Below are 17,788 nucleotides of genomic sequence, written 5' to 3' on the forward strand. Positions count from 1 at the left end.
CGGGAGCTGGCTTTCTCCATCCTAGTGTTCATGTGGGTGGCGGAGGCCCAAGGACTTGGGCTGTCTTCCCGCTGCCTTCCGGGCCCGTTAGCAGGAAGCTGGATGGGAAACAAAGCATTCAGGCCTTGAACGCTGTCTTTATAGAAATATTCTCCCAAAATCCTAACCAAACCCCACAAGGGGAGGCTTTGTCTCCAGCTCGGTGTTTTTTTTAAGATTTATTTTATCTATTTGAAAGAGTCACAGAGGGAGGTAAAGACACACAGAGAGAAGTCTTGCATCCATTGGTTCACTCCCCAGATGGCCACAATGGCCGAAACTGAGTGAGCCAGGAGTTTCTTCTGGGACCCCCATGTGGGGGTTGCTCTCTCAGGTGCATTAGCAGGGAGTGCATTGGAAGTGGAGCAGCGCCCATATGGGATGCTGTGGGCTGGGGCTTTAACCCACTGTGCCACAGGGTGGGGCCCTCCAGCTCCAGGTTTGATGGGACAAACCTCTGCCTATTTGGCCAGAAGATACCTGCCTTGAATACCCACTCCCTTGGGATTCACAAGCCTGCTTTCCTCTAAAAAGGAAATTGCTGACCTCAGATTTGTGTCTTAAATGCCAGCTAAGCATGATTTTTTAGCAGTTGGCTGTGAGTACTGATGTCAGCAAGACTTGTTTCTCCACGCTGGAAACTGGAGGGAAAATAGAGAAGGCTCTGTGTGGACAGCTGCCTGCCTGCTGTTTGTTTTCTGTTACTTGAAAGGCAGAGCGACAGAGATCTCTCCCCGCAAATGCCCGCACTAGTCAGGCGTGTGCCAGACTGAAACCGGGAGCCTGAAATTAATCTGGGTCTCCCACACAGATGGCAGAGACCTGATGGTGGTGCCATCACCTGCTGCCTGCCAGGGTACACACTAGCAGAGACCTGGGATCGGGAATGCAACTGGAACTAGAACCCAAGCACTCCACTGTGGGACGCCAGTGTCCCTAGTGGCGTCTTACCTGCTGTGCACAACACCTGCCCCACCTGTTGAGTTATCAGCGTGGCTTTATCCTTTTGAGTCAGTCATTGAATATCACGGGGTCCTCCCTACAGGGGCTGGCTGCAAAACAGATTTGAAATTCACCTCCTTGGGGCTGACATTGTGGTTCATATCCCCGCTGCTCCATTTCTGATCTCTGCTGGTGGCCTGGGAAAAGCAGCAGAGCATGTCCTGAGTGCCTGGGCCCCTGCACCCGTGTGGGAGACCTAGATGAAGCTCCTGGCTTCTACCAGGCCCAGCCCTGGCCGTTGTGGCCATCTGGGGAGTGAACCAGCAGATGGAGGATCTCTGTCTCTGTCTCTCTCTCTCTGTAACTCTGATTTCAAGTAATTTAATAAGTCTTTTAAAAAAGTGAAAGAAAAGTTGGAATGTAGAAGAGGGCGGTGTGTCTGAAGAAGGAAATTCACCTCCCTGCCAGGAGAGGCTGGCTGAAGTCTGTGAGGTGGGTTGGGGTCTGGGGGGCTTCGATAACTTGGGGGGCCCTCTCTAGGAGAGATTACAAAATGACCTAGTGAACACTTAGCTGAGGTATTGCAAAAGTGTTCATAGGAGGGCTGGTACTGTGGCGCAGTGGGTAAAGCCGCCAGCTGCAGTGCCGGCATCCCGTATGGGTGTTGGTCCAAGTCCCGGCTGCTCCACTTCTGATCCAGCTCCCTGCTAATGCACCTGGGAAAGCAGTGGAAGATGGCCCAAGTCCTTGGGCCCCTGTACGCATGTGGGAGACCTGGAAGAAGCTCCTGGCTTCGGATCAGCATAGCTCTGGCCATTGCGGCCATCTGGGGTGTGAACCAGTGGATGGGAGACTGACTCTCCATGCCCTCCTCTCTCTAACTGTCTTTCAAATAAAATAATTAAATCTTTTTTTTTTTTTTTTTTTTTAAAGAAGTGCCCATAGGGGAGGTCTGGTAGGTCCAAGCTTTGCTAGCTTCCGGTCAGTCCATCACTGCTCACTGCGTCCTCATTGCCATGGCCACTCCTGCCAGATTCAGGATTCTCAAACATGGGGACCTGCTCTGTGATTGTCTCTGCAGCTTCCTCAATCGGATACAGCACCAGAATACACCAAAGCCAGCGTTCTCATACATAGGCTGTTGGAGAGCGGGCAAAGTGACGTGTCACCAAGGAAATTTGGCAAGATGGAGCCATATTACATACCTATTTGCCTATCATTCTGGTAACCCTAGGTCAAATCTTAATCCTGGTGATAGATACAGCACAAAGCTGTATGCACAAGACGATTCCTTGTGACATTAATGAATAGCTAAAGATCAGAAATTGCCTACACGTGTAGTAACAGCTGGTTGAACATGTTCGGCATATACACAGGATGGAGTCCTGCAGAAAGTTTCCGACACGTGCTAACACACGTGTGCTAATAGAGTGATGCTCATTAGCGGTTGGTGACATCATGAGGTGCGTAGTGGTGTGTGTAGTGTGCCGTCTGTGTCAGTAATATGGAGGTATGCACACACACTCAGTGCTTGTCCTTTAGGGATAGCCTGGGGGACTGGTGCTGTAGTGCGGTGAAGTGCCTGGGTCTGAGACCCCACTACACCTCCAGTCCAGCCTTCTGCCAGTGTGCTCTCTGGGAGGCAGCAGGGATGGCTCAAGTACATGAGCCCCGCCACCCACACAGGAGCCCTGCGTTGGGTTCCTGGCTCCTGGCTCCAACCTGTGTTGTAGGCATGTGAGGAATGAACCAGCAGGTGGGAGATCTTTCCCTCTGTGTGTCTGCCTTTCAGATAAGTAAATAACCTTTTAAAAAAAGATAAACTAGAAGAATTGTGTATGTGGGGTGGAAATGAGACTTCTCTGTATGCACTTTATTATGTAGCTACTGTTTGGAGACATTGCAGATGTTTTGCATACTTATAAAAATTCGATAAAAATAATGCATTTAATTAAAAAAATTTTTAAAAAGGGGGAGGGGAGCATTGTGGTGCACAGTTCTCCATTATCCCATATTGAGGTGCTGGTTTGAGTCCTAGCTCTCTGCCTGCAGTTCAGCTCCCTGCTAATGCGCCTGGGAAGGAAGCAGAAGGTGGCACAAGTACCTGGGCCCCTGCCACCCACGTGGAAGACCAGGATGGAGTTCCTGGCTCCTGACTGTGACCTGGCCTAGACCTAGCTGTTGCAACCATGTGGGGAGTAACCAGTAGAGAGACAATCTCTCTGTCTCCCTCTCTCTCTTTTTTAAAAAGATTTTCTTACTTTATTTGAAAGGCAGAGTTATATATAGAGAGAGCAGCAGAGAGAGAGAGAGAGACGTCTTCCAACTGCTGTTTCACTCCCCAAATGGCTGCAGTGGCCAGAGCAGGGCTGATCTGAATCCAGGAGCATCTTCTGGGTTTCCCACGAGGGTGCAGGGCCCCAAGCACGTGGGCCATCTTCTACTTTCCCAGGCCATAGCAGAGAGCTGGATGGGAAGTGGAGCAGCCAGGACTCGAACTGGCACCCATATGGGATACCGGCACTGCAGGCAATGGCCTCACCTGCTACGCCACAGCACTGGCTCCTCTCACTTTCAAATAAATAAATCCATAAAAAAGGAAAGGAGGCAATGAACCATGTGCATGTCAGATTGGTGACGTGATTACACAGAGGAAGCCTTGTCAAATGGTTTCGGAAGTATTTTGATTCTACCTCCCTAGCAGGCTGATGTCCAAGGACAGCTAAAACTTAATAGAAACACACGATTCGTGTTCACTACCCTTGTTAGTAATAATACTGATGCTGCTACTTATAAAATTATTTGAGACAGAGAGAGGGTTCCCATCCCCTGTTTCCCTCCCCAGATGCACATGATGGCTGGGGCTGGGCTGGAGCCCGGAGCCGTGTAGGTGGCAGGAACCCGATTCCTTGAGCCGTCATGGCTACCTCCCAGGGTCTGCACAGGAACTCTGATGCAGGTACAGGTGTTTTAACTGGAGGCTTACTGCTAGGCTAAATAGCCCAATATTGCCATTTTGAAAGTGTGGTATGAAGTTGAAGCAAATAATTATGTTAATGGTATTAGGAAATAAGATTTTCAGTGTATGACAAAAAGAGTTACAAGTGTGAAAAGTTTAGGATAAATAGATCTGAATTTGATACTAGTATGAAATAGGTGTTTTTAAAGATGTATTTTCTAGCTGTGCTGGAAAGAGGTAGAAGGAATGACCAAATACCTAGTAAGGAACACTTAGATCTGGCCTCTGAATACCATTTCCCAATTTAAAAAATTAAAAATAGGACAAAGACAATCTGGGCTGCTTTGATACATGACTGTCTGCAGATCTGGAGCAGGAAATAGGAGCCCGGGTTATTTTGTGCCTGGAAGCCAGGAAGCTGTCACACCTAGTGGAGTCTTGTGAAGATGACCCCAGGGGGCTGGCGTTATCACAAAGCAGCTTAAGTTGCTGCCTTTGATGCTGGAGTCCCGGCTGCTCTGCTTCCAATCCAGCTCCCTGCTAATGCGACTGGGAAAGAGGTAGAAGATGGCCCAAGTACTTGAGCCCCCACCCCCACGTGGGAGACCCATAAGAGGCTCCTGGATCTTGGCTTCAGCCTGCCCCTGCTCTGGCTGTTGTGGCCGTTTGGGGAGTGAACCAACAGATGGAAGAGCTCTCTTAATTTGTTACTCTCTGTGTGTCTTTCAAATAAAATGAAAATAAACAAAAAGGTTTTTTTTTTTTTTTTAGATTTATTTTATTTATTTGAAAGCATTACAGAGAGAGGCAGAGATAGAGAGAGACATCTTCCATCCACTGGTTCACTCCCCAGATGGCTGCAATGGCTAGAGCTGATGAGAAACCAGGAGCCAGGAGCTTCTTCCCGGTCTCCCACGTAGGTGCAGGACTTGGGCCATCGTCTATTGCTTTCCCAGGCCATAACAGGGAGCTGGATTGGAAGAGGAGCAGCTGGGACTAGAACCAGAGCCTGTATGGGATGCTGGCGCTTCAGGCCAGGATGTTAACCCCCTGTGCCACAGCGCCGGCCCCACAAAAAGTTTTCAAAAAGAAAAATAGCTTGGCCGGCGCCACGGCTCCCTAGGCTAATCCTCCGCCTTGCAGTGCCAACACACCGGGTTCTAGTCCCAGTCGGGGTGCTGGATTCTGTCCCGGTTGCCCCTCTTCCAGGCCAGCTCTCTGCTGTGGCCAGGGAGTGCAGTGGAGGATAGCCCAAGTGCTTGGGCCCTGCACCCCATGGGAGACCAGGATAAGTACCTGGCTCCTGCCATTGGACCAGCACGGTGTGCCGGCCGCGGCGGCCATTGGAGGGTGAACCAACGGCAAAGGAAGACCTTTCTCTCTGTCTCTCTCACTGTCCACTCTGCCTGTCCAAAAAAAAAAAAAAAAAAAAAAAATAGCTTGTATATCTTTAAGAGAGGGGCATAATGTTCTCCATGAACCATCCTTGCCTAAAAATAAAGAGGAGACAGGGAAAGAATCGGGCTAGTGTTGTGGCCTAGCAGGTGAGGCCGCTGCCTGCAACGCTGGCCTCCCACATCCCCAGCTGCACAAAAGACCAAAACAGAAGGGGAGCTTGGAAAATGTTGATCGATTCTGAGACCTAGTGCTGGGTGCATGGGATTCATTGTACCACGGTTCTTTTGTGTGCGTTTAGTGTTTCTGTAATGAAAGTTCAACAATCACGCTCAAGAAATGAAACGCAGGTTTAGAACAGGAATGAGGAGGGATGTAGCAGTTCTGCCCTCTGGTGGCAAACTCCATTAGTGCAGCCGCTGCCCCAGCCTAACAGATGCGGGTCTGAATTCGGAGTCGACTGTTCGAGTGATGATTCTAGCACAGCATTTGACAGCTGAAGAAGCTGAGCTGTGGCGGGGCTTAACCACCCAAGTTCCTAGTTCCTTGGTGGAGAGAAGCCTCCTGGAGCCTTTGCACCCAGATCCCTAACTCCTTAAATCCCTGCCATTCTGGAGCTGAGCCAAGAAATCACGGGGCCCCCCCAAGATTATCAGGGAGCAGGGGCCACCTTCGCAGCACAGCAGGTTAAGCCACTGCCTGTGGTGCCAGCATCCCATAAGAACACCAGCTGGAACCCCAGCTGCCCCACTCCCAATCCAGCTCCCTTTAACGGCCTGGGGGGAAAGCAGAGATGACTCAAGTGCTTGGGCCCCTGCACACACATAGGAGACCTGGATGGAGTTCCTGACTTCTGGCTTCAGCCTGTCCCAACCCTGGCATTGTGGCCACTTGGGCACGTTCTCTCTCTCTCTCTCTCTCTCTCTCTCTCCCTCCCTCCCTCCCTTCCTTCCTTCCTTCCTTCCTTCCTCTCTCTCTCTCTCTCTTAGCTCTGCCTTTCAAATAAATAAATCTTTTTTTAAAGGTTATCAGGGAGCAATTTCAACTATAAACTATAGAGAAAAAACTATAAATAGATACTATGACTAGAAATAAAGAATAGATAATGTCTGTATTATCTGTTGTGCCAGGAAGGGTCCTAGTGGTGTCTTTGGTGGCACTGAGACCAGCCGAGGCAGCTGGATGTTAATACCCAGCTCCAAAACTCCTGCCCAGGCTCCAAGAGCTGCCTGGAGGGCCCCATCTGAGAACCAGGGGCTGTAGGGAAAGGCCCCAAGGGCATTCCAGGCTGAGCAATCACTCAGTTCAGCTCTGAGATGTTGAAGCGGGGGCTCCCTGTGACTTCCTGTCCCCTCTGGATGCATCGGGTTGCGAGGGCAGAAACACAATTCAAACCGACTTTAAAGCGGTGTTGGTTCATGAGTCTTTCATGAGAAGAATGGAGAAGGGAGGGTTAGCTTCAGGAGAGGTTTGGTTCAGCAGCTCACATGGCATCAAAGATTCAGTTTCTTCCTGTTTTGTTTTTTAAGATTTATTTAGGGGCCGCTGGGGCTGGAGGCACTGGACCATCCACGTGAGCCACTAAGTCAGCAGGAAGAGCATGGTCAAGGGCGTGCTGCCGTGGCCCTGCTGAGGCCCAGTGCGTCTCAGCTGAAGGCAGTGGTGGAGCAGGGCCCCAGCTTTGCCTTCTTTCTGCCCATGCTGCAGGTGGGCATGGGGTGCTGCTCATCTCCGTGATGGGGTGGGCACGGGGCGCTGCTCATCTCCATGCCACGCACGCACACGCATGCCACACTGGGCCCCTCCACAGCCTGGCCACGGGCCTGGTGTTCATCCCGGCAGGATGGCACCCAGAAGCCTGGCTCCCACCTGCGCTGCCGCCTGCCCACCCAGACCCAGGAGCTGCACCTACCTCCTGCACACAGCTCTCCCTGAAGCTTCCAGAGCCCAGGCTGCTGTCTCCTGGACTGGGCCCAGGGCCCAGCTGCTGCCCCAACTGTGACTGCTGGTGAGTGGGGGCCAGCACAAGGCCCATAAAGTCAGAACTGGACAGTCCCAGGGGTGGCTCATGGTGCCTGGGGACAAGCTGCAGGTCCACTGAGCAATAGGCCAAACGAGGGGCCAGGGCCAGCCTCTGTCCCAGGGCATTCCCAAAGGACCAGAGATGCCCCACCTCCTCCCAATGCACCAGCACCCCCACCTTCCATGAGGCCCTGGTCTCCCTGGTGACCTCAGGGCCCAGACCTGGTGGCCACTGAGAGGGCGCCAGGCCCACATGGGCACCAGGCCCTGCAAACATTCTCCCCCAGCAGTGATGGGCACAGGCCCTGCGCCCACCTCAGGAGCCCAAGCCCCCACTTTTCTAGTCAGGAGTGAACAACAAAAACTCAAGACAAAAGGAAGTCAGACATCAAACGAGGGGATGAGTGACCAGTACTCACTATGGGATACTTCCTTCCAAAAGGTCACAAGGGGCCAGGCGTATGGTATGGCCGTTAAAAAGTCACTTGGGACACCTGCATCCCACATCAGAGTGCCTGGGTTCAAGTCCCGGCTCTGCTCCCGATCCAGCTTCCTGCTAAGTACACTCTGGCAAGTAGCAGGTTCAGTAGTCAGGTCCGTGCCACCCACGCAGGAGATCTGGATTGAGTTTCCGACTCCTGGCTTTGGCTTGGCTCATCCTTGGCTGTTGTAAGCATTTGGCGAGTGAACAGATGGATGGCAGGTCTCTCTGTCTTTGTCTCTCGGCCTTTCAAAAAAAAATTTAAAACTTTTTATAAAGATTAGGGAGGTCCAGCACTGGTGTAGTAGGTAAAACCACTGCTTGAGATGCCAGCATCCCACATGGGCACTCTCGCAAGTCCTGGCTGCTCCACTATGCTATCCTTAGTAGATGAAGCGCCAGGCTCCTGGTTACATCCTGGCCCAGCTCTAGCCATTGTAGCCATTTGAAGAATGAACCAGTGGATCGAAGATCACTCTGTCACTCTGCTTTTCAAATCAATCAATCAATCATTTTAGAAAAAGATTTATTTACTTGACAGGCAGAGTTACAGAGAGGCAGAGGCAGAGAGAGAGAGAAAGAGAGAAAGAGAGGGAGGGAGGGAGGGAGGGAGAAGTTTTCCATCCACTGGTTCACTCCCCAAATGGCCACAATGGCTGGAGCTGAGCCGATCTGGAGCCAGGAGCCAGGAGCCTCCTCTGGGTCTCTCATGTGGGTGCAGGGGCCCAAGGACTAGGGCAATTTTCTACTGCTTTCCCAGACCACAGCAGAGAGCTGGATCAGAAGTGGAGCAGCCAGGACTTGAACCAGCGCCACATGGGATGCTGGCATTGCAGGCGGTGGCCCTGTCTGCCACCCCACAGCGCCAGCCACTAAATCAATCATTTTTTAAAAACAATGGTTGGGATAAAATGTTAAATTCAAAAAAAGAAAAAGCCCCAAAGTTCTGTGACTTTGAGAAGGAAATGCAGGGACGTGGCGGGTGGTTGTGCAGAGTGGTGGAACCGAGGAGTCGCCTTCAAGTTTCCTCGGTGGGCGTCCTCTTTGTCTTCTGCCCAGGATCCTGCGGGTAACCTTGTTAGGAGGCGGCAGCCGACACTGAGTCCTTGTCCCAGGCCAACGCTTCCACTTGTAGAAATGTGCACTTGACATTTGTAAGCTCATTTAATTTTCACAATAGGCCTGTGAGGCAGGCATTTCTCCCCATTTTACAGATGGGGAAACGGAGGCCCAGAGAGGTTCACGAGCCTCCCCAAGGTCACACAGCATTAAGTGGCAGGCCTGGGGGGTGGGGAGTGGCTCAGCGGCAGTCTCTGCTTCCCCAGGCTGCGGCTTAACTGTGATACCACACTGCCCCTCAAAAGCAAATGTCAAAAGCTTACGTCTGATGCCTTTGTTTTTGACAGGCAGATTTTAGACAGTGAGAGAGACAGACAGAGACAGAGAGAAAGGTCTTCCTTTCCGTTGGTTCACCCCACAAATGGCCGCTACGGCTGGTGCGCTGCGCTGATCCAAAGCCAGGAGCCAGGTGCTTCTCCTGGTCTCCCATGGGGTGCAGGGCCCAAGCACTTGGGCCATCCTCCACTGCACTCCCGGGCCACAGCAGAGAGCTGGACTGGAAGAGGGGCAACCAGGACAGAATCCGGCGCCCCAACCAGGACTAGAAACTGGGGTGCCGGCTCCACAGGCGGAGGATTAGCCTAGTGAGCCACGGCGCCAGCCTCGTCTGATGCTTTTGTGAGTAAGAAGCCCTGGACACATGGCTCTCCTCCCTCTCCGACTGGCTCCGTTTCCTGGGAGACTGCAAATACTTAAGCCCCTCAAAGGAGCAAAGAAGTGAGCAAGGGATGAAGAAGCTGGAACCAGAGGAGGGGGTTGGGCAGAGGCAAAGGCCCTGCCTGCTCCCAGCAGAGCTGTTTCCTCTGGGCAGGCACAGATGTCCCCGTCACTCGATTCCCCACCCCGGGAGCCTGGAGACGGCCCCTCTGCTGGCCCTGGCCCTGCCCCCTGGGGCTGTCACAGGGCCGGAGCCAGCAGGTCTGGTCCTGCTGGGTGTCCCCTAGAAAGGCAACTTCCTGGAAGCTCCCCGGTGCCTCCCCGGCCCCATCCCGGTCGCCTGTGTTCCTGGAAGTTAAGGAAATTGAGCCCCGGCGCGAGTACGCCCGGAGCAGGAGGCCTGCCTTTGGCTCTCACCACCCCCGGGAGGAGAGGACAAGGGCTTGGTGCTGCTGGCCCACAGGTTTTGGGTTTCTGCTCTGCGGCTCACTTTGCTGTGTGGCCTGGGCCAAGTTACGTGCGCGCTCACAAGCCTCGGTTTCCCCGTGTGGAGACCCTCAAAGTACCTGAGGCCGTAGCCGTAGGATTGCTGGCAACGAGGAGGGTGACGCGTGTGGCGCATGGTCTGGCGCCCTGGAGCACCGCACACAGGTGGCTGTCACGCCCTTCAGGGGCACGGAGGCGCGGAGATGGGCTGAAATGGCGCTCTTGGCTGCCAGCGGGAGACGCTTTCTTATCGGCACCGACGTCAGAGCCTGGTTATTAATACCCGGCCGGCCCCACCAGCTTTGGATTTAGCTTGCCAAAGACCTGGGAGAGAGGTGGGGAGCGTGGGCTGGGGAACAGGTGGCGGGCAGGGGAAGGCCTCCCTCTGGATGGGAGCACCCTTTCCGGCCTCTGCGGCACCTGGCGCCTGCTCCCCGTGCCAGAGCCCTCCACCTGCAGCCCAGGGTCTGGGAGGGTGTGAAATTCCTGTGTGAAGTCCCGCTCCATGCGGGCAGCTTCTCACCCCTTAAGGGCACAGCTCTGCCCTTCTAGGGATCCGCTGCTCGAGGGAGTCCGGCTGGAGGAAGAGTGGCTCCCGTGTCAGCGGTGGGCTTCGAGAGTCCTGGCAGCCTAAGCAGCTCAGAGCTCGGCTTCTGGCCTCGGAGGACCCCTGTGACTGCGACAGTCTCCGTCCTCACACTCAGCTTTCTTGGGATTAACTGGGAATCCTTACAAGTCTGAACCTTTCCCCGGAACATAAGCGTTTTCATCTGTGCTGGGAGAGCAAATGAAATAATTATTTTCCTTTTATCTTACAACATTCTTTAATGTTTGCATTTTCTTTAACATGTAACATGTCTGCATTCAGTTCAAGTGTAGACACTACATGCATGCACATATACACCATCTCTTCTCAAAAAGAGATTCCAGGGGCCGGCGCTGCGGTGTGGAAGGTTAAGTCTCCGCCTGCAGTCCCGGCATCCCTTAAGGGAGACAATTCGAGTACCAGCTGCTCCGCTTCCGATCCAGCTCCTTGCTGATGAGCCTGGGAAAGCAGTGGAAGCTGGCCCAAGGGGGCCCTTGAATCTATATGGGAGACCCAGATGAAGCTTTTGGCTCCTGGCTTCTGGTCGGCCTAGCTCTGTCTGTTGTGGCCATTTGGGGAGTGAACCAGTAGATGGAAGATCTCTGCATTCTCTCTCTCTATGCCTTCCAAGTAAATAAATAAATCTTTCTTTTTAGATATTAATAGATAAACTTATCTTTTCATTGCATTTTCCATGGACTTTTAAAGTGCCCTTATATTTACTGGGCACTTATTACACACTAATTCCTATGCTTTTTTTTTTTAAAGATTTATTTATTTGTTTGGAAGGCAGAGTTACAGAGAGGCAGAGGTAGAGACAGAGAGAGGTCTTCTATCCACTGGTTTACTCCCCAGATGGCCACAACAGCTGGAGCTGGGCTGATCAGGGGCCAGGAGCCAGCCTCAGTAGAGCAGAGAATCAGAGAAGGGGGATTGGGTGGTATGTGGGACCAGATCATTCGTTCATCCCACAAGCACTGGGTAACTCCTGCATACCAGGTACCATTCCAGGAGACAGCAAGCCCACTCAGTCCCCACACTCCTGGATCAGACCTTGTCTGTGTGTGTATGTGTTGGGGCAGGGGGTAGACATGGACAAAGAAATTGAGTAAAACAGTGATAGGTTGTAATGAATAGTAGCAAAGAACCCAACAAATGCTGACCCTATGAGTAATAGGGTGGGGACCTATCTGAACAGGATGGTTAAGGAAGTTTTCTTTGAAGCTGAGAAGGGGAAGGTGATTATAGGCAGAGCACACAGCCTGTGAAAAGGCCCTGCGGTAGGACATCGGGCAGAAGAGACTCTTCAGGGATTGTAAGTTCAGAAGTCGTTTCAGAGCGCCCTGAGCATGGGACTCTTCCCGCGTCCCAGTCTGCTTTCTCGTCTGCAGTCGAGGGCATTGGTCACTTCCCAGCCAGCTTGCTAACCCGTGCGGTCGCCTCAACCAGCCCCTTCCTCCTCTCCTGCAGCTCTGAGCACTCCCCCTTGCCTGCTGCTGAACACCTGGATTCTCCTTCCTTCCTCCTTCTCCCACAGCCGTCCCCGTCTTGGCCACCTCCAGGGAGACGGCAGGGACCATGGTGTGAAGGCACCACGTACAGCACGTGGAGCACGCAGACCTGGCTTCAGATTCCAGCTCTGCCGTCCAGTTCTTGCCCCCGAGTCCAGCGTTATGGTCTCGGGGCGGAGGGGAGTCCTGTGAGACAACGTGGCGGCACACGTCGGGCTCCCAGCAGGGGCAGTGCCCTGCTCTTTCCCCAGCAGCCTTGGGGCGCTGTTCTGCTTGCCTCCCTGTGTCTGGGAATCAGAGAGATGGTTACAGTTCTGGCTCCCAAATGTCTCTCTCAACAGCTCCAACTATTCCTGTTTCCAAGGAGTTTTTTAAGGTTTATTCTTTTTATTTGTTTGAAAGGCAGAGTGACCAGGGCACAAGGCTGGGAGAGAACAGAGAGAGAGAGAGAGAGAGAGAGAGAGAGAGAATCTTCCATCCACTGGTTCACTCCCCAAACAGTTGCAAGCCAAAAGGCTAAAACTCTGTCTGGGTCTCCCATGTGGGTGGCAGGACCCCAAGCGCTTGGGCCTGCTTTCCCAGGCGTAGTAGCAGGGACCTGGATCAGAAGCGAAGCAGCTGGGATTCAAACTGGTGTTCATATGGGATGCCAGCATTGCAGGAGGTGGCTTAATCCACCACGCCACAATGTTGGCATATTTTATTTTATTTTAAAGCTTTATTTTATTTATTCGAAAGACAGAGATAGAGAGGTAGAGCCAAAGAGAGAGAGAGAGAGAAAGAGGAAGAGAAAGAGAGAGAGAGAGGAAGAGAAAGAGAGAGAGACAGAGAGAGATCTTCCATCCGCTGGTTCACTCCCCAAATGACTGCAATGGCCAGAGCTGCACTGATCCAAAGCCAGGAGCCAGGAGCTTCCTACAGGTCTCCTACATGGGTGCAGGAGCCCAAGCACTTGGGCCATCTTCTACTGCTTTTCCAGGCCATAGCAGAGAGCTGGATCTAAAGTGGAGCAGCCGGGATTCAAACCAGCGCCAATATGGGATGCCGGCACTGCAGGCCGGGGCTTTAAGCCACTGCGCCACAGCGCCGGCACCCGCTGGTATATTTAAAAACAAATAATTTGTCATCGCAATACCTGTCGTTAGCAGGGGACTCCCCACATGCTAAGTGCCTGGTGCGTGCCCTCTCCTTTCAGCCCCACGGAGGAAGATCCGTTACCTCCTATTTTACAGCTCAGGGTACCGAGGCTCAGGAAAGCCAACTGTCCAGCTCAGAGTCAGGCAGCTAGTTAAGTGGGTCTGCATTTTTCTGGCACCCTAAGCCCATGTGCCCAATCACCAGGCCCTCCTGCCTCACAGCCCACTTGGCAAAGGCAGGGAGACACAGCACTGGCCCTTCCTGCACGGCCGGAAGCCCAAGGGGTGAGCGTTTCCTCCGAGTCCCACAATGGCCTGGACACTACGCCAGACCAGGCGGCTGTGGCCCAGGCCCCAAGCCTGCCCCAGCAGAGCGCACTGGGGGGCTGGAGCCGCCAGGGCAGCACCGACCTGCCTGCTGGAGCTGGAGGCTCCCCAGAGCCAGGGACCATACACACAAGTGGCCCTTTCGGCAGCAGGCTGGGCCTGAGTCACTGCGTATTTATAGAGGTGCCGCCTCTGCCCGCCCCAGCGCTGCCAGGGTTTATCAGGTTCGCCTGGGGCTCGGAGGGTGACAACCTGTTTATCATCCAAGGTGCCCAAGCAGGCTGCGAGGAAGAGAACACGACCTGGAGGGCCGCCCGCCTGGGGACCTGACCTGACCCCTCGCCCAGACGGCGCTGCCGCTCCCTACCCCAGTCCTGCCTCCCCCAGACGCACCCCACGCCCACGCCCAGGGAACTCGTGGTCATGGTTAAATGGGTTGGAAACGCTGCTTCTTTCAGGAAGTCCTGGGTTGACCCCGGAAGGTCACGCTTGCCCAAGCCCCCCGTTAAGGAGTGAACCTCTTGTTGGATCAGTCACAGCAGTGGTACTGAGGGCCTCTGTGTGCTGGATACCAAGCTCAGAGTTCCAACATCATCCTCTCAAACCTTCTCAAAGGTTCTAAAATTTGAATATTAATTTAATATCATCTTGATGGTGACACTGATGATCAGAGAGGTTGAGGACCTGGCGCGAGGGCTCACAGTTGTGTAAGTAGCAGAAAATCTAGGTCCTCCTTGGGTGAGCTTGGGGGAGTTCCTTCCTCCCCGGGCCTCAGTTTCTTTATCTGTAAAATGGAGACAGTGATCCTACTTACCTCTCACAGCGTGAGGACGGGATAAACTTGGTACGCAGAAGGCCCCCAGCTACCGGCTGCTGGCCCCAGCCCTCCACTGTCCGCACTTAGCCTGCTCAGAGCTGTGGGACACCCCGCTGGGCCACATCGGGCTCCAACTTCAGGGATTTGAATCCAGGACCAAGGCTGTTCCAGCCCTCACTCATTGCTTCTCCCTGACAGCCGGGCTCTGTGCCCTGGGTGACTCAGAACCCCGGAGGCTGGGGCGGGGTGGAGGGCGGGGCAGGAGATGGAGGGGGTGGGGCATGAGCTGGGCTTTTGGGGGTGGCTGTGGGAGAGGCTTGGTACCCGGGCTGGCTCTGGCTGCCGGGATCTATTCTGGAAGTGGCAGCGTCCACACTGCTGGGAGCTGGAGCCCGAGGTGTCGGTGTGGAGTTAGCAGAGAGGCTCCCGGGGCCAGGCTTGGCAACTGGCTGCAGGCCCAGGCACAGCTGCTTCTGTGGCTCTGAGCCTGTGCAGAAGGCACCCTGCTGCGTCCACCGCCTGCCTGGGGCCCCTCATTGAGGTTCAGACAGAACGGGTTCAAGGCCCGGCTGTTGCGCTGATTAGCGGTGTGTCCTTGGGCAGAGCACTTAACCTTAGCGTCCTGAGGACTGGGGGCGCTGCTTGGGGTCCCTCGGCAGTGCTGGACCCCGCCTTCTCCCCTCTGTGCTGGGCTCCAGGAAGCCCAGGCCCCAGGCCTTGACCTGGCTGTTCGGGGGTCCCAGGGCACCCTTGCCCAGTCCAGACACTTTGATCCTTGGTGCCCCTGGCCTGCCGGCTGGGGCCTGGCTCTAACCGAGCTGAAGTGCAAGCTTCCCTCTGGGCCCCCTTATGGGCCTTTTTTTTTTTTTTTTTTTTTTTGCTTTTCAATATTTTTTTATTTATTTGAAAGTCAGAGTTACACAGTGAGAGGAGAGGCAGAGAGAGGGAGAGAGAGCTTCCATCCACATGGGAAGACTTGGAAGAAGCTCCTGGCTCCTGGCTTGGGATTGGCTCAGCTCTGGCCGTTGTAGTCTTTTGGGGAGTGAACCAGCGGATGGAAGACCTTTCTCTCTCTGCCTCTCCTTCTCTCTGTCTATAACTCTAGCTCTCAAATAAATAAATAAAATCATAAAAAATACTTTGAAATGTGCATATATGAAGCATCTTCAAATGTGTGTTATAAAAAACCCAATAGACATCACTTTTTTAATTTTTTGCACCAAAATAAATATCTTTTCACCCCATCTTCCACAGTGGTTTGAAGAACCCTCATGTTACTGATCACATAATGTATGGGTATTTGGTTTGGACAGCCCATGTCCGTTTTTTTTTTTTTTTTTTTTTTTTTAAGATTTATTTATTTATTTATTTGAAAGGCAGAGTTACAGAGAGGCAGAGAGAGAGAGAGGGAGAGAGAGGTCTTCCATCCGCTGGTTCACAATTGACCACAATGGCTGGAGCTGGACCGATCTGAAGCCAGGAGCCAGGAGCTTCCTCTGGGTCTCCCACATGGGTGCAGGGGCCCAAGGACTTGGGCCATCCTCTGCTGCTGTCCCAGACCATCAGCAGGGAGCTGGATGGGAAGTGGAGCAGCTGGGACTCGTATGGGCGCCCATATGGGATGCCGGCACTGCGGGCGGCGGCTTTTCCGGCTGCGCCAGCACGCGGAGCCCGTCTTGTTTCACAGCTGGAGGAACGTTCATGTGTTTCCTGTTCTGCACCGAGTGTTGGGATGCTTGTGTTTTATTCTTCAGCGAAGCCTTTCTTCAGGTGTGATGCAGGTGGAGACAGCCACGCGGTTCCGTTTCCACGGTGAGCCCCCGTGTCACCCACCCCCGCTCAGGCAGGAGACGCCCCAGCCCTCCCCGGGGGTCACCTTGATCCTGACTGCTCGCGGTGTGGGGCAGCTTTGCTTCTCTCCAGCTGCACGTAAACAGAATCACAGAATGTACTCTTGCACAACACCCTGTGGCTCTCCCCGCGCACTGGGCCGTCTGCTGATTCCGTAGCGCTTCCTCCCACCGTGTGACCACACCACAGCCCTCTACTGTCCCATGGCAGACACTGGCGCGGTGTCCAGGGCTTGGCTACCACGAGCAGTCTTTCACCAAACAGCCTGGTGTGTAAACAGGTTGATACGTTTTAACTATCTGTCATCTGTCTGTCTGCCCCTGTCATCTGTCTGTCAGCCGTACCCTTCTGAGATTTCCTGACACGACGGAGTCCTCAGAATCCAATTGCCTCCTCACGTGAATGCACAGCTTATGTTTTGATTTTGTGAAGTCGCACGCCTCAAGGTCAAGTATAGTGGCAATGCCACCAAACTTGGACATGATTCATCTTTAATATCTTTGTCCATTTGGTAGGAGAAAAATCAGGTTTGATTGGGGTTGAGTGTGATTCTTTTTTTAAAAAATTATATCAAGATTTTTTTTTATTTTTTAACTTTTATTTAATAAATATAAATTTCCAAGAGTGTGATTCTTTAACTTCTTGAGGATTGCCCTTTCTTGGTTTTTGTGTTCGCTCTGGGGGCTTTGGCCGGCTTTGCCCTTGATTCTTTTGCCAGTTGCCTTTTTGTACCCACGCTTGTTCTTGGAACTGCAAGGGACTGTGGATGTTGATGCTTGGTTTTGCTTGTGTCACTAGTGTTTTCTCCCAACTGGTTACTTGTCTTTTCACTTTGTTTCTGGAGCAACTGTTGGTTTAAATATAGTTTGTTTTCCTCCCGCTCACTGTTTATGATCTGGATAGTCCCAAAGGGCGTGTGTGGCAAACCCCGTGTGCGAGCTGATGGAGGTGGGAGAGGCAGGCCCTGCGGAGTGGGCGGCCGGACCCCAAGACTCTCTCTCTGGGGTGCGAACAAAGGAACATCTGGGCCCCACAGTTTGCACGAAGGCTTTGTCCAGTCCTGTCTCCCAGTCTCAGGGCCACCCCGAGCCCCTGGTCGGTGAAGAGAGTCTCAGCCCATGGACTAGACAGGAAGCAGAGGGAGTCGGAGCCAACCTTGTGGGCAGGGGAGGGAGGGTGAGCTTGAGAGCAAGTGTCAGGCAGCCCCAGTCTCTGAGTTCCAGTCCGGAACCCTCTGAGCACAATGCCTGTGTCAGGCCGGGTGGCTTCGCCGACAGATATGTCTTCTCGCAGTTCTGGAGGCCGGAATGTCCAAGGTCAAGGGCCAGCAAGTGGGCTTTGCTCTGAGGCTTCCCCTTGGTTGGCAGGCAGCTGCCATCTCACAGTGCACTCATGGAGCCTTCCTGGGCATGTGCGTAGAGAGAGGGCGGGTGCACTTGGGTCCTGCTGTGCTTCGTGCA

This window comes from Oryctolagus cuniculus, chromosome 7, assembly GCF_964237555.1.
Source record: "Oryctolagus cuniculus chromosome 7, mOryCun1.1, whole genome shotgun sequence".
NCBI classification, from domain to species: domain Eukaryota; kingdom Metazoa; phylum Chordata; class Mammalia; order Lagomorpha; family Leporidae; genus Oryctolagus; species Oryctolagus cuniculus.